This window comes from Macaca nemestrina, chromosome 17, assembly GCF_043159975.1.
Source record: "Macaca nemestrina isolate mMacNem1 chromosome 17, mMacNem.hap1, whole genome shotgun sequence".
NCBI lineage: Eukaryota > Metazoa > Chordata > Mammalia > Primates > Cercopithecidae > Macaca > Macaca nemestrina.
The window spans coordinates 41206361-41223862 of record NC_092141.1 but is presented as its reverse complement, the minus strand read 5'-3'; the positions used below and the strand labels follow the sequence as shown (position 1 = coordinate 41223862).

The 17502-nt window shown below is 41.4% G+C and overlaps 1 protein-coding gene across 5 annotated transcripts in view; it reads left to right on the top strand.

The window, feature by feature from the left end:
• Window positions 1-17502, top strand: part of LOC105485184 (myosin ID) — a 378692-nt gene that overhangs the window by 242396 nt on the left and 118794 nt on the right. The gene's annotated exons all lie outside the window — the stretch shown is intronic.

The window sequence follows — 17502 nt, the reverse complement described above, 5'->3', positions numbered from 1 at the left end:
AATCAGAGTTGGATGAAGTCAGCTTTCAGTGCCCTCACTGTCTAATCTTTGCTCTCAGTTTTCATTCCCCTGGAGTGTTCTTCCAGATAACTGAATGGCTTCCTCACTTCATTCAGGCCTCTGCCCAAATATAACTTTAAAAGACTTGTTCAGAATGATACCCTCAACTCCATCTTATCCCTCTGTATGCCTTTACATACTTTATTCTTCTTCATAGGCCACATCACCACCTGTCACATTATTAGAGTTCTTTACAGTCTGGCTCCCCCACACCCACATTAAAACATAGACTCCATGGGAGAATGGTCGGGGGCTCTGTTGTTCCCAGAACACTGCCTGCCATACAGTAGGTGTTCAATAAATGAATGTTGATGGTTGAGCTGGAGAGGTCAAGACTGGTGACAGGAAAAGTAGTTAAGATGCTGCTTCAGAAATTACAAGGACCTGAACTCAAGCAAGGACCATAAAGAGGGGGAGATGGGTTCAAGACCTGTTTATGTGCTAGAACAACAGGCCTTGGTGCTGGTGACTCACCAAGATAGGAAATACAGGAAAAGAAGCAGGGATGTGGTAGCAGAGTGTGCGAAAGTTCAGTCTCAAATGGGCTTCATTTGAGGCAAGGCCCAACACACAGTCAAAGAGCAACCTAGGATGGAGACTGTCTTAGCATGCAGTGCTGTAACAAGAAACCACAGACCACGTGGCTTCAACAACAGGAATTTATTTTCCCAGTCTGGCTGGAAGTCCAAGATCAGGGTGCCAGCATGTTTGAGCTCTGGTGAGGGCTTTCCTTTCAGTTCACAGGGGACTGACTGCCTTCTCATTGTATCCTCACATGGGGAAGAAAGGAGGAAGCAGGTTCTGGCCTGTCTTTTCTTATAGAGACACTGATCCCAGCGTGAGGGCTCCACCCTCATAACCTAATTACCTCCCATAGGCCCCACCTCCAAATACCATCACACTGGGGATTAGGGTTTAAACATATGAGAGGTCACAGACATTCAGTTCTTGAGCAGAGACATGGATTTGGAAGCCGTAGACAAGAGCGCGGGGAGGGGTATGAGGAGAGAAAGGGGAAAGTATCTGCAAGGTAACCAGTAAGAATAAAGCTTTTAAGGCTGTGATTAAGGGTTGGCTTTGATAAGGAACACACGGGAACCATCAGTCTCCTAAGCAGGGAGAACCTTTTGAATCCATCCATAGCTTTTACTCTGGCTTTCACACATTCAATAAATTCTATCATCTACCACCTGCCTGGTAGGTAGTAGGGAAATAAAGACAAGAAGATGCAGCTTCTGCTTGTCGTTTAGTGGGAGAGGCAAATACAAACAAAAATAATCACAATGCGGCTTGTTAAATGCAAAAGCAGAGGTGAGCATGAAGTTCTATGAGGGCGCAGAAGATGGCAGAAATGGCTTTTCAGGACAAGGAAACGTTTGAGGAGGCTTATACGAACAGGTTGAGCATCTGTAATCCAAAATCCAAAACGCTCCAAATTCCAAAACTTTTGGAGCACCCGTATGACACCACAAGTGAAAAATTCCACATCTGACCGCATGTGACAGGTTGCAGTGAAAACGCAGGCACACAGCACAGCTTATTCGATGTCCCCAAGGGAAAAATAAAATTACTTTCAGGTTATGTATATAAGATTTATAGGAAACATAAATGAATGTCATGTTTAGACTTGGGTTCCATCCCCAAGATGTCTCGTTATATATATGCACCTATTCCAAAATCTGAATAAAATGCAAACTCTAAAACATTTCTGGTTCTAAGCACTTTGGACAAGGTATACTCAACGTGTATATGCAAATACTTGTGCATGTTTGCACTGGGCTCTCGTAGCTTTTTTCAGATTCTTAAAAGGAGTGTGTGCTCCACTGCTATTAACAATGCAGAGCAACCACTTTTAAGTGGCGTGATGAGGTTTGTGTTCTTAGGAAGCTAATTCTGACAGCATTACAAATATATACCGAAGTGACAAGAGGCTGGTGAAATAAATACCATTTCAGTGGTTCTTGGAATAATCTCAACAGATAAAGTGACACCAGAAATGGAGAGAAGAGACAAGATGTAAGCGGTTTCTGAGTTATTCTTAATTAAGGTTAACATTTTTTGGAATATTTTCTATGAACCAGGCACTAGTTTAATTTTCTACCTGTGTTACTTTAGATAATTTTTTCATCTTCCCTGTGAGGATGAAACCCCACTTGAAGATGAAGAAACTGAGGCACGGAGCATTGATAGGGCTTATCTGAAGACATAAAGTCAGTAGGAGGTAGTGCCAAAATTGGAGCCCAGGCAGTGTGGCTCCAAAGCCTGTGCTGCCTCCCAGGTGAGAATGGATGAGTTGGGGAAATTGAAGCATTCTCTTTTGGGCTTGGGAGGTGGTATGGCTGGTGGCACTTTATTGAGATACGGCCCTGAGAAAAAAGAGTAGTAAGGGTAAGGTGATGAGTGTCATTTTGTCCAGGTCAAATATGTGGTCCCCCTGGGCTCTCCAGGAGACTCCTTGTGCTTTCCCTAGACAGGCAGAAATGCCCATCTGAAGCTCCAGAGAAAGGTCTAAGTGTGACATGCACGTTTGAGAATTAGCAGCATTTTAAAGAGGAAAACTTGCAGTCTCTTCTCTCCAACTGTGGTTCCCATTGTCCAGCCTGTGATGTTTGCTTCCTGCCTCCTCCCCTGTGTCAGAAACCCTCTAAGGTGAAACTACATTTCTGATTTGTTTGGGGCATTGTCTAGAATGAGAAGTTGGGCCTTCCAGTTCTGAACAAAATGGAAGAGATGCATTTCTCCCTTCCTGTCTCACTAAATACAGCTAAAAACCCTAGACATTATATCATAAAACAAATGTAAGGAGATTCTGAATGCTGGAGAGAGGAAAGTGGACCAGCTAGGGACCTCAGGACTCCGGAGGAACTTGGCAGGGAGGGATTCCCTGGCTTTTCTTTTTGCCTCCTTTCTATCCCAGACTGGCTGCCGGAGAAGCCCGCCATCCAGAAACACCAGCAGGCACAGAGAAGAGCCTGCTCTCTCTTGCCAAAGTACAGGAAAGGGGTAGCCTAGCAAAACAGAATCTTTTTTGACAATCAGCACCCTTCTCCAGAAAAGCACCAGGCGGAAAATATGGGTACCTCCAGCTCTCATCAGCAAAGGCCTAGTGAGAAGCCTAGCCCTCCACCCTCACCTGGCAGTAAAGAGGTACCCCTCTCCTGACCCTTCCCTGTTGGGGTGGTGTCGAGGAGGCTCAGTGGGGAACCAGCCTAGGGGTAATGAGGTGCCCAACCCCTCTCAGTATGTCAGTGGAAGCAGAGGGACATGCTTAGGTTTCTACCCGCTCCTGGAGGCTATGAGGCGCTTGTTCTACTCCCCACAAGAGCTGTGTCAATGGAAGCCATGTTGAGGGGCCTGGATTTCCACTCCCATCCAGCAGTAAAACATGTGTCCTCCCCTTCTGCTCCTGGCCCACTTTTAGTGGAAGCCTGCTAAAAGAGAAGATTTAAGTAAGATCAAGAGTTTCATAACACAATATCCAAAATGACCAGGATACAATAAGAAATCAGTCATCATATCTAAAATAATTGTTAGTGTACACTGACTCAGAATGGGATAAGGAAAATAAGCCTCAAATGATGAGTGAATAATCTTTTTTTATTTTGCATCAAGAGGGTCATTAATTTGTAAGGCAAAAAAAATTCAATTAAAGACTAATAAGGAAAGCAACTTAATTAAGTTGGTATTTTAAGAGAGAGAAAAAAATAAATTTAAAATAGATAATATAGAGCTTGATTCAATTAGTAAAACAATTAGCTTTGTAAAATAATAATTTGACTATCTAGGACCCAATTATTTAGTAGTTTTACGTAAATCAGTGGTTACGTGTGATTTGAATCACTTGGGGAGCTTTTACAAACTGCAGATGCCCAGCACAAACCAGACCAAATGTATCACAGTCTTCCCTGTGATTCTCATACACAGCCATGGTTGAGAGCCATTGGCCCAAACGAACCATAATCAGAAGGCAAATGGGAGGATGTTTATACCTCCCAAATAGATGAGACAGAGTCAAAATAGATGGGACAGAGTTTGTGTGCTAAACTTTGTATGTTCTTTCCAAAGGGGCACCTTCTTGGGCCATTTGTCTTGCTTTATGTACCCTTGTGATGAATCTGATTATCTCCTTCCCCAGCCCGAAACAATAAATCTGAAGCAGTAATTAAAAGGAAGTCAGTCTCTTACAGGCAGGCATACTGATGGTTGCAATATATGAAAACTGAAAGAATAGGAAGACTCAGAGATTTAGTTCAGTTCCACTAGATGGCTTGGTATTAAAAACTGGTTGAAGTGATTTCTTGAGCTATGTCCTGAGAGCAGTCTGTTTGGAATTAAAATTGAATTTTTCGTGAAACTACTGAACTCCAGGTTACAAGATGAGCCCAGGAACTCAAACTGCCAGATATTCGGGCAATACCTGGCCTGTCTTAGATTTTAACAAAAAGAAGACAGTTGCCCATTTGGCTGATACCCATGAACCTAGTAGGTTCTAAACACCTTTCCAGTAAGGAATTTGATATTTAATGTAAATGTGAAAAAGCCAAATTTGCTTGCTACAAACAAGGTTCTTGCAACAAAAGGGAAAAATAACCAACCATTTAAATTAATGGAGTTGCGAGGCACCGTGATTCACGCCTGTAATCCCAGCACTTTGGGAGGCCGAGGCAGGTGAACCACTTGAAGTCAGGAGTTCGAGACCAGCCTGGCCAACATGGTGAAACCTTGTCTCTACTAAAAACACAAAAATTAGGCAGGTGTGGTGGCAGTCGCCTGTAACCCCAGCTACTCGGGAGGCTGAGGCAGGAGAATCACTTAAACCCAGGAGGTGGAGGTTGCGGTGAGCCAAGATCATGCCATTGCACTCCCGCCTGGGTGACAGAGCAAGACTCCATCTCAAAAAAAAAGAAAAAGAAAAGAAAAAATTAATTAATTAATTAATTAATTAATGGATGAGGCTTTGGGAGGCCCAACTTCCTGTGTGTCACTCTCTAGAGGGATTTGTATTTAATTTTGTTAAGTACAAAATCCATTGTGATGAGAACATTATGTGGGTTATAAATGTTCTTGATGGTGCCCTTGATCCCTGTCAGGATGTACAATATTGGGAAGAAGTTGAAGCTGAATGTGGAGATGTTTTATTTATTCAGTGCAGTGAGGTGAATTGGTGTTGGAAACTTATTGAAGAGTTTTGTGGAGTGGCTTTCATCAAGCTGTTAAAATCAAGGGTTGAAAGCCCTTGTCAATCAATGATATAAACTTAGCCCTTTTAATCAGTTGATTACAATTATTTTCCTTGACCTGAATAATGTTGATCAATAGTACTAGGCTCACAACAGGCACTTGGGAATAAAGTCGATTATACTGGTTTCAAGACAGTTTTTCATTACTGCTCAAGGCTCATGTTTTGTAGAAATAGGTTTTGTTTTACCATTAAAACAGCATGTGGCTCACACATACTGGTATGATGTTTGGATCATGTGATCCAGGCGTACAGTCACAGAGAGCCTAGTAGCCCTGAAGATGCATCTGTTTTAAAGCATACTTACTAATTAACATTCACCATAACAACTCTGAATCCCTGAGAAAGGACGAGAATTTTATTCTGTTTCATGAAGTGGGAAAATATTTATAAATGTGGTATTTTTACTGTTTATTTGATGTGTTCAAATAATAACAAAAAAATTTTGAAAGTGACTGTTTGTGAAGGAATTAATTCTTAGTTATCCCAACCTATGCATTCTTTCCCTGATGCATTTACAAAATTAAGGTTTCTCTCTGTTATGGTCATATGTTCTTAGGTCAGTGATTCAGAATAGGCGGGCTGGGAGCAGTGGCTCACGCCTTTAATCCCAGCACTTTGGGAGGCTGAAGCGGGTGGATCATCTAAGGCCAAGAGTTCGAGACCAGCCTGGCCAACATGGTGAAACCCCATCTCTACTAGAAATATAAAAATTAGCTGGGCGTGGTGGCAGGGGCCTGTGATCTCAGCTGCTCAGGAGGCTGAGGCAGAAGGATTGCTGGAACCCGGGAGGCAGAGGTTGCAGTGAGCCAAGATCGTGCCACTGCACTCCAGCCCAGGCCAACAACAGACAACAGCGAAACTCCGTCTCAAAAAAAAAAAGGGGGGGGCAAAGCAGGTGGCTTCTCTCTGCTCTGCAGTATCTGAGGCCTCAGCTGGGAAGACTTAAAGGCTAGGGGTGACTTAAGGGCTGGGGCTGGAATCATTTGAAGGCATGTCCACCGAGGTGACGGACACCTCAGTGGGGAGGACTCAGAGACTGAGACTGCTGACTGGAGAGCCTTATGAGGCCTTTTGGAGATGCTTGGCTTCCTCACAACATGGTGGCCTCAAGGTAGTCAGACTTCTTTATTGTTTTTATTAACTTTTTTTGAGACAGTCTGCTCTGTCACCCAGGCTAGAGTACAGTGGCGTGATCTCAGCTTGGTGCAACCTCTGCCTCCCGGGTTCAAGCAATTCTCGTGCCTCAGCCTCCAGAATGGCTGGGACTATAGGCATGCGCTACTATGCCCAGCTAATTTTTGTATTTTTAATAGCAACAGCCACGTTGGCCAGCTTGGTCTTGAACACCCAGCCTCAGGTGATTCACCCAACGTGCTGGGATTACAGGCATGAGCCACCACGACTGGCTGGTAGTTGGGCTTCTTATGAGCTGACTTAGCGCTCAAAACATGAATGTCCCATTGAACACCGCAGAAGCTGCATTGCCTTTTCTGAGCAGGCCTCAGAAGTCACACAGCTCCAATTCTGTTGCATTTTATTGGTCAAAAGCCAGTCATACGGTAAGCCTAGATTCAAGGGATGGGGACATAGACCCCTATCTTTCTATGGGAGGAGTGTCAAAACTTTTGCAAACTTGTTTTAAGTCCTCCACTTTCTACCTGCTGGTTAAAAATTATTTTCGTTACTCTGACTTAAAATGCACTTACCACTCAAGGCGGGAGGACCACTTGAGGCCTGGAGTTCAAGACCAGTCTGGGCAACACAGGAAGACCTCATTTCTACCAAAAAAAAAAAAAAAAAAAGTGTTTTTAATTAGTTGGATGTGGTGGCACATGCCTGTAGTCCCAGCTGCTTGGGAGGCTGAGGCAGAGGATTGCTTGAGCCCAGGAGCCCAAGGTCTGAGCCATCATTGCACCACCACACTCCAGCCTGGGCAACAGAGTGAGACCCCGACTCAAAAAAATGAAGTAAAATAAAATAGAATGTGTTTACCCACTCGCAAGATGTCCCAGAAGTCTCATCTCCTTGTAATACCAGGTTTAAGGTCAAGGGCCAGGATTTCATCTAATTCAATCCAGGCGCCATTCCTTAAGTAGAGTTCCTGCAATCTGAAGACCAACTGAAAGGAAAAGTAATCTGTCCCGCACCCATCAGCAATGATGATCTAGGGATGGGATACCTTCCACCGACACTTCTATTCAAAGAGGAGGGGAATGGGGGTCACAAAACACTCACTGACCTTCTGTGTTTGCAACTAAGTAGCTTTCTTAGCTGCTTCCTGTCCACAAAAGGTTGGGGGCTGGGTGCAGAGCCTCTTTGCATTTTGCCATGCCTATGTTGCTTTCAGTCCAGTCCTTTGAAATTTTGGTGGATTTACTGTGTATCAATTTATAACCACTCCATTGGACAAAATCACACCCACAAATCTCTGCAAAATAAACTCTCCCATATCTTGGGCTCCTCATGAGCTATTGTGGGACAAGACCCTTAAGATTCAGGAGCCCTGTTGTTTAAAAGATAGAATTTGTAAGGCATGCCCTAAAGATCTTTAGAGCCTCATTTAGCTGTCTGGAAGATACTATGAATGCCTTAGATCTTTCTAAGGTTTTAACAAAGGATTTTACAATCCCACTCTGGATTCGATCCATTGCCCTGAAACCATTTCTTAATTTGAGAATCATCTGCCATCTGGAGAAGCTGGGAATAAGAAACAGTTTTATTTTCAAGCCCAGCAATTGCAGGCTTCTTTATATTTCCTCTGATTTTTACATGAGAGCAGAACAGTTCTTTATTAAGGTCCTCTCTCTCCTCTCACGTTTTTTTCATAGACAGCAAGAAGAAGCCAGATGGCACTTTCAGTATTCTGTCTAGAAATCTCCTTATCTAGATCATCACATTTGTTGGGTACTTTTTCTGTTTTCTGCCTTCCCATAGGCAACAGGGTTGTCAAATTTTCTCCTGTTTAACGACCAAGGTCCCTTTTCTCCCCTTTCCTCTGGCTGGGAGTAATCTTTTCCCTGTTTTCCTCAGGCCCTCACTGACCCCTCTTAAAGGCCTGCCATGATTCCCCCAGCAGTCTCTGAGGACCTTTCCAGCTTCCACCCACTTCCCAAAGCCAGTGCCAACTATTTGGGATTATGTTACAGGAGCACCCCACTCCTGTTACAAATTTTTATTCCAATTACTATTGCTGTATAACAATCCATCCCAGACTTAGTGGAATGAAACGACCGCTACTTTATTATGTTCTTGGATTCTGTTGGTAAAGAATTTGAAAGAAGCGCTGTGAGGCCAGCATGCCTCTGCTCCACAATGTCTAGGGCCTCCGTTAGGAAGATTCAAAGTTGGGGGTTACTTGATAAGTGAGAGTCGGAATCACTGGAGCCCTCATACACTCACTTGTCTGGCCCCAGGACTGTGACCAGAGCACCTGCACACGACTCCTCTGAGAGGTTTGGCTGCCTCACGGCATGGCATCTTAAGACCATCAGCCTGCTTGCATGAGGGCTCTTGGCTCAAGCAATTTGTTGCTTTCAAGAGATACTTGCTTATAAAGGGATAAACTCTTAGTTATGCCACAGCTTCCATTATTTCCATCATGAGCCCACACAGCTGAGCTTCCTAAGTTATAGCTAATTGAGGAGTAAGGAGGGAACAAGAGGTGGGGGACTGGGAAGGGAGAAGGAGGGAGATTAGGAGAGACAGATGAACAGAACAGAGAAAGGTGAAAAGAAAGTCATCAGGTGTCCTGCAAAAAGCCAGAGCAAACTGTCTTCCAAGTTTCTGAATGGAAAACAGAATGAACAGAATGTTCTCCATCAAAGAGCAGCCAAATAAATTTGTTAATTGAGATCAAAAGAGCATAAACATTATCTCTGCAGTCTAATCAGAGAACAGAAGTTGAATAGGACATCCGAAAAGCCAAGTGTCTATGTCAAAATACAAGCAAACACCTGAAGAAATGAAGTGACCGCTACAATTTCATGAAAGTTCTTCGTGTGTCAGGCATAGCTTTGGATGGGGTGTCGGGGGCAGGGGTGTGGAAGGGCAGGGAGGTGGAGGGAATACCAAGAATGAAGTCTTTTAGAGGTGTATGTAGAGAGCAGTAACCAAAGAAGAGGAGAGATTCTCCAGGAGAGAAGATTGTGGAGCAGCTGCTACTGGGAGGAAGTTTGGAACAAAGATGCTCCATAGTAAAAAATAAATAAATAAATAAATAAAACTGATTATTATAGTGATGAAATAGCAGTAAATACATTTGAGTGTTTACCGTCTTACTATAAAATGAAGTACTGTTTTATATACCATGGTATACTGTAAAATAAAAACAATACAAATACAAAACTTCATACTTGGCTCAAAAAAGTGAAAGCCACCGAGCCTGACCCCAAGGAGATCATTCCAGTTGGACAAGCACACAGATAACACATAAATGTGACCTATTAATAAACTGAGGTATTTCTTTCTTTCTTTTTTTTTTTTTTTTTTTTTTTTTTTTTGAGATGGAGTCTTGCTCTGTCGCCCAGGCTGGAGTGCAGTGGCGCTATCTCGGCTCACTGCAACCTCCACCTTCCTGGTTCATGCGATTCTCCTGCCCCAGCCTCCCGAGTAGCTGGGATTACAGGCACACACCACCACGCCCAGCTAATTTTTGTATTTTTAGTAGAGACGGAGTTTCACCATGTTGGCCAGGATGATCTAGATCTCCTGACCTCATGATCTGCCTGCCTTGGCCTCCAAAAGTGCTGGGATTGCAGGCGTGAGCCACTGCGCCCGGCCTATGTTGAGGTATTTCTTACAGTGAACCACCCCTTACACTTGTGAATATACTCTCTCTCATGGTCATGGTATTTATCTTGTTGTATCCAGTTTGTTAATTATTTTGGATTTTGCATCTATTTGTAAGTTACATTGATTTCTGGGTGTGTTTTTGTGTGTGAGAGAGATTCAGCAGGTTATGTTAGCAGGATAAATAAAATGAGTCAGTATGGTTTCTATCTTTTTCCATATTGTAGAGCGTTTAAGTATGATAGAAATTACCTGGGCCTATAACATAACCTGTGCCTAGTAAGAAGTAGGAGAGTGTTTTTCTGATAATATAAAAAAAACTTTTTGCTAGTTATAAATAGAAATTAATTGTTTTATCTTTCTTTAAGTCAATTTTACTAATTTATATTTTCCTATAAAATCATGCATTTCAGGCCTGATGCAGTGGCTTACACCTGTAATAAACTGGTGTTTGTTACACCAGTAATTAAATTAAAATTTAAAATAAAATTAAAAACAGGTTTATTATACCTGTCATAAACTGGTGGTATTACAGGAGGCTGAGGCGGGAGGATCGCTTGAGCTCAGGAATTCATGACAGCCTGGGCAACACAACAAAACCCTGTCTCTACTAAAAATACAAAAACTAGCCAGGCGTGGTGACATGCACCTGTGGTCCCAGCTACATGGGAGGCTGGGTGGGAAGACTGCTTGAGCCTGGGAGATAGAGGCTGCAGTGAGCCGAGATCGTGCCACTGCCCTCCAGCCTGGGCAATACAGCTAGACCCCATCTTAAAAAAAATTATGCATTTCATTAATATGAAATTACAATTCCAAAGTTTTTTCTCTTGTAATTTCTTCTTCTTCTTTCTTCTTCTTCTTTTTTTTTTTTTTTTTTTTTTGACGGGTCTCACTCTTTCACCCAGCCTGGAATGCAGTGATGTGATCAGCTCACTGTAACCTCAAACTCCTGGGCTCAAGCAATCCTCCTGCCTCAGCCTCCTGAGTAGCTGGGGCTACAGGCACACACCACCACATCCAGCTAATTTTTTTTTAGCCAGGATTTTGCTATGTTGCCCAGGCTGGTCATGAACTCCCGGCCTCAAGTGATCCTCCTGTCTCAGCCTCCCAGAGTGCTGGGATTAGAGGCTTGAGCAACTGCTCCGGCCTCTTATAATTTCAAAAGTCAACACACCCTTTCTTAAATCCATTTCTCATTCCTAATGTTAAATATTTGTGGTTTTGCTTGTTTTTTCCTTGGTGAAACTCTGCCAAGGGTTTGGTCTGTTCAAAGAACCAGCTCTTTAATTTATTATGTATGTTGTTCTCATTCATAAACTTCTGCTTTTATCTTAATTAATTTTATAAACAGGGTATAGTTAAATTTTGTTTTTTACTTAAATCCATATAACCCCTCGCCCTCCAATAAAGGAGTTGTATCCTGTTCACATTTCTTACAGCAACTGGCGAAAAAACTTTTCTTAAATCCAATCATGTTATTTAAATGCTTTCTATTTTTTATGCTCCCACGCTATTTCATTCTTTTTTCTGTTGCTGCATTGGTCAAGTTTTATTTATTCTCTTTTTACTAATGGTTAGAACCTTACACGTCCTTTTTCATCTTAATGATTACTGTTAAATATTTGAACTTATCTTTCCTAATTGATATCAAGAATAAAATGGATTTACTTATCTCCTCCTGTGAATTGTGGCAAAAGTAATATGAGTTTTCTTTTTGTTTTTGAGACGGAGTCTCGCTTCAGTGTCCAGGCTGGAGTGCAATGACACAATCTCAGCTCACTGCAACCTCTGCCTCCCAGATTCAAGCGATTTGCCTGCCCCAGCCTCCTGATTAGCTGGGACTATAGGCACTCTCCACCATGACCAGCTAAATTTTGTATTTTTAGTAGAGGCGGGGTTTCACCCTGTTGGCCAGGCCAGTCTCAAACTCCTGACCTCAAGTGATCCTCCCATCTTGGCCTCCCAAAGTGTTGGAATTACAGGCGTGAGCCACCACACCCAGCCAAGTTTTCTTTTTTAAAAAAGGATATAAGCCTGAATTTTATTTTCCTATAGAGATAACTTATTTTTGTATGCCTAGATACTTGAAGATTTTTTTCCTTTATTCTACAGGTCTAAAACTTCTCTGGGCTACACAGCCAGAAGATCCTCTTAAGTTTGGCTGGTACCTGTGGTTCCTTTCTATCTAAAGACTGGGACGTTTTCTTCTATTATTCTTTAATTTTCTGCAGTATCTATTCAGTTACTGTAGTTTATCATATTTGTCTTTTGGAATTATTTCTCTTTCTAATATCGGTCTGTTTGCGCTTAGTTTGTAAATGAGAATTTGGATTAGATATTTTCTTGTATGGTGAGCTCTGCTCTCCTGTGCTCATTCCATTGCAGAGGAGGAGAGGACATCTGCTCTGACTTCTCAGGCCGGCCTCCTCTTCCAGAACTGCTCAGCTCTTTACCTATCTAGTTGTATTCACTGTTTGGTCCTTCTTAGTAAGGAGAGGCTGGGAGAATTGAAATGGGTTGCAATCAGAGGCTCCGTTTGCCCTGTTCAAACCTTCAAGTCCAAAGAAGGGGAAGGCTTAGAATTATCACAGCATAGAAATCTCATAGATTAGGAGAAATAAGGAAGCAACGGGGGCAGGGGGAGCCTCGATAAGGAGTTTCCCTTTTGTTCGGAGAAACGCATCTATGTGTTATGGCTGCCCAAAGGCAATGAGGTAGTGACCCCGTCCCCAGCTGAGGTGTTTCACACAATACCTTCCATTTCCGTGGTGTTGTAAGGTTTTAAAATTATATTTTCAGTGTAAAGTTTTGCTGACATATTTTCACTTAGAGTGTAAGACACTTGAAGACGGAGGGTTTTTTTGCTTATTTACTTTTTGTACTCCAGAGTTGCTACTGTTTGATCCTTACCACAACCCTGCAAGGTAGACAGGGCACCTGATGTTATCCTTATTTTGCAGAAAAGGGGACAGATGCCCCAGTAAATTAAATGAGTCACTCAAGATCACATGGCTGAATTGGGATTAACACCCAGGTCATCCTTAGTACACTAATCCCCACTTACCATCCTTTCTCCCAGATCTAAAGGGGGCATTCTGGGTGCTGTTTATCCTGCCTTGGCGACAATAGGGACTTAATCTTTCATTATTTGTGTAGCAGAGCAAGTTAAGTGCTGTTTTCCCTCATTTCTTCTGAGATTGTGACACACCACTAGGCCTGGGCATACACATGAAGAATTCCCACCCACAGCAGATAAAGCCACCCAGACAGTGAGGGAGAGGGAAGGGGAGGGAGAGAAGCCCACCCGCTAAGAAGGGGTGGTGGCCGAGAGCAGAGTCATTGGCTCCTGTCCTCTGGTCCAGGCAGCACCTAGGAAGGGATCCTCTGTCCCTGTGGTTTCAGCATTCTTTGCCGAATCTGTCTCTTTTCCCGGAACCCCCGCAGCTAATCCTCCTGGGATATACTGGCAGAGTTACTGCTGTTACCATTCTCATTTCATTAGGCTTTAATCAAGCTCTCCTGTGAAGTGCTACATCAATGCAACTTTGAATTTCACATATAAAATAATCAAATGAGAGTGAAGCATGATAGACATAAGATTTTTTTTAAAATGAAAATGATATTTTTAATTTAATCATATAAAAATCATCTGGATCCAGTACATCTAAGTGGCAGAGAGATTGCTATATTCTCTTACCAATGGCCTCAGAAAAGCCCATGATCCGCATTGGTTGGTGAATGATTTCCAATTTCTTTAATATTTTCCCTTCTCTCCTTTAAGCACTGACCCTGGCATTCTTTAAAATCAACCCAAGAACTCACCTTCTGTGAAAATGTATTCATGGGAATACTTATTTATAGAACCTGTGTTCATTTATACATGATACTTGAAAAACCTGGTGTGATGGAAAGAACATGAGTCCCCGTCAGTCTGCAGGTCTGAGTTCTAGTTCCCGGGCCTACAGACAGTCTGAACTCCTTCAGTCTCAATTTCTGTCTGTAAAACATATAGGCATGGAACCAAGTGGCGTTCCAAATCTGTAAACTGTTAAGGTGTTTTTCTTCAGTTATTTGTTACTTATCTCTTCCTCTGATCCAACTGGATTGCGAATCCCCCAAGAACAGGGATCACATTCTCAGCATCTCCCCCACGTCTGTCCCTACCCCAGGCTGCCTGGCTGATAGCGCCTGTGGTAGCCAGGTGATGGCACTTCGGTACTTTATGCAATAAGAGAACAGACCACAGAATGAGGAAATCACTCTGGCTTCTGCTTTATTGACCAAAGTAGAATATCTAGAGATCAAATCAGCCAGGGTGTGGAATTTTTTAAATTTATAGGCAATGAATATAATTTACTTGCATGGATGGTGGTGTACAGGTCTCTTGAGTCTTAGTATGGGCATAAATTTGTGTAACCACTGCCACAGTCAGGATACAGAGTAGTTCCATACCCCAAAAAACTCCCTTGTATTGGACTCCTCTTAACCCCAGACCCTGGCAACTACTGATCTGTTGTCCATCCTTATCCTTTTATCTTCTAGAGAATATCATATAAATGGAGTCACGCAGGCTGTAACCTTTCGAGACTGGCTGCTTTCATTCAACCATAATGCCTGTGAGATTTATCTGCGTTGTCACCTGTCAGTACTTTGTATCATTAGTTTGTTCATTGCTGAGTAGCATTCCGTTATTTAGATGTGCCACAGTTTGTTTATCCGTGCACACACTGCTGGATATTTGGGTCTTTTCCAGCTTTTATCGATTAATAGAGCTGCTATAAACATTCATGTATAAATTTTCATGTGAAGCTAAGTTTTTATTTCTCTTGGATACGTGCCTAGGAGTAAGATTGCTGGCTCATATGATAATTTTCCATTTAATTTTTTTTGAGTTAACAACCACTGTTTCCACAGTGGCTGTACCATTTTACATTTTCACTAATAATGCATGTGAGTCCCACTTGTTCTGTGTCCTCACCAGCATTTAGTATTATCACTTTTTTGTTGTTGTAGTCTGTTTTGTTATTTTAACCATTCTGATGGGTTTGCAATGGTTCCCATTGCAGTTTTAGTTTGCATTTCCCTAATGGCTACTGATGTTGAGCACCCTTTCATGTACTTATTCAGTCCTATGCCTACTTTGGTGAAATGATTTCAAATCTTTTATCCATCATTTTTTATTGAGTTGTTTACTGTCTTAAGTTTTAAGCGCTCTTTATAGATTCTAAATACAAATCTTTTATCAGATATATCTTTGCAGATATTTTCTACCAGTCTGTGGCTAGTCTTTTCACTCTCCCACCAGTGTCTTCCTTAGAATAAAAGTTTTAAATTTGATGAAGTTCAGTTTATCAATTTTTTTGCTTTATGGGATTGTTTTGGTATCATTTCTAAGAAATCTTTGCCAACGCAAGGTCACAAAGATTTTCTTCTGTTTTCTCCTAAAAGTTTTCTAGTTTTACATTTTGCATTTAGATCTATAGTCCACTCTGAATTGTTTACGAGATGTGAGATTTAGGTAGACTTTTATTTCTGTTTGTATGGGAATGTCCAAATGTTCCAAGTTATCCAGATGCCAACATTATCCTTTCTTCATTGAATTGTCTTTGCACCCTTGTGAAAAAATTATTGGCCATATTCATGTGAGTCTGTTTCTGATCTATGTTTTTTTTACCTTTCTAAATTATTGTCTTGATTAACATAGCTTTATACTAAGTATTAAAATCAGCGTCTGTGAGCCCTCCAACTTTATTCTTCATTTGCAAGACTGTTATGGCTATTCTAGTTCTTTTGCTTTTCCAAACACATTTTAGAATCTGCTTGTTGATATCTACAAAAAATCTTTCTGGGATTTTGGTTGGGATTTCATTAAATCTATAGATCAATATGGGAAAAATTGGTATCTTAAGAATTTGTGTTTTCTAGTCCCTGAGGATATTATTTCCCTTCATTTATTTAGGTTTTCTTTTATTCCTTTCATCAGTGTTTTAATTTAACTTGTTCAACATTTTGTAGTTTTCAACATGTAGGTCCTACAGATAGATGTTTTGTTATATTTATATCTAAGTATTTTTGTTTTTGCAGTTGTTATAGATGGTTTTGTTTTTAAAGTTTTGTTGCAAAGTTTTCATTGCTAATACAGAAATATTTTTGTATGTCAGCCTTGTATCCTTTGACCTTACTAAATGCACTTATTAGTTCTGGGAGCTATTTTGTGGATCCTTGGCATTTTCTAAGTACACGATCATGTAATCTCAAAATAGAGACATATGTTTCTTCCTTTTCAATCTGTATGCTTTTTAATTTTTTTTTTCTTTGAGACAGAGTCTCGCTCTGTCACCCAGGCTGACGTGCAGTGACATGATGTCAACTCACTGCAACCTCCGCCTCCCAGGTTCAAGCGATTCTCCTGCCTCAGCCTCCTGAGTAGCTGGGATTACAGGCACCCGGCCACTATGCCTGGCTAATTTTTGTATTTTTAGTAGAGACAGGGTTTCACCATATTGGTCAGGCTGGTCTCAAACTCCTGACCTCAAGTGATCCACCCACCTCAGCCTCCCAAAGTGCTGGGATTACAGGCGTGAGCCACCGCGCCCAGCCGCTTTTTAATTTCTTTAACCTGCCTTGCTGCACTGGCTAGGGCTTCCAGTATGATGTTGCATAGCCGCAGTGACAGTGGAAATCCTTTCATTGCTCCCAATCTTAAGGGAAAACATTCAGTGCTTCTCCACCAAGTATGATGTTAGCTGTGGCATGTTGTATATGTCATTTTATCAGGTTAAGTTCCCTTATAATCCTGGTTTGCTGAGAAATTTTTATCATGGATGGATGTTGAATTTTGTCAAGTACTTTTTCTGTGTCACTTGATACAATCATGTGGATTTTCTTTTTTATCCTGTCATTTTATTCTGTCATTACCTTGATTAATTTTTGAATACTGAACTAACCTTGCATTTCTTAAACTCCATTTGGTCATACTGTATTATAGTTTTTATATATTGTTGGATTTAATTTGCTAATATTTTGTTGGCATCCGTTTTTACATACATGTTGATAAAGGATATCAGTTTGTAGTTTTCTTGTACTGTTGTGTTTATTTTTGATATCAGAATAATGCCACCTTCAAAATGAGTTAGGAAGTATTCCCTTCTCTTCTATGTTCTAGAAGAAATATGGTGAATTGGTATTATTTCTTCTTTAAATGTTTGGTGGAATTCACTAGTGAAATCATCTGGGACTAGAATTTTCTTTTTCAAAATGTTTTTAAATATAAATCTAATTTCTTCAACAGATATAGAATTATTCAAGTTATTTCTTCTTGGAGAGTTTTACTATTTTGTGGCTCTAGAATAATTATTTGTTGTTGTTTTTGAGACGGAGTCTCACTCTGTCGCTAGGCTGGAGTGCAGTGA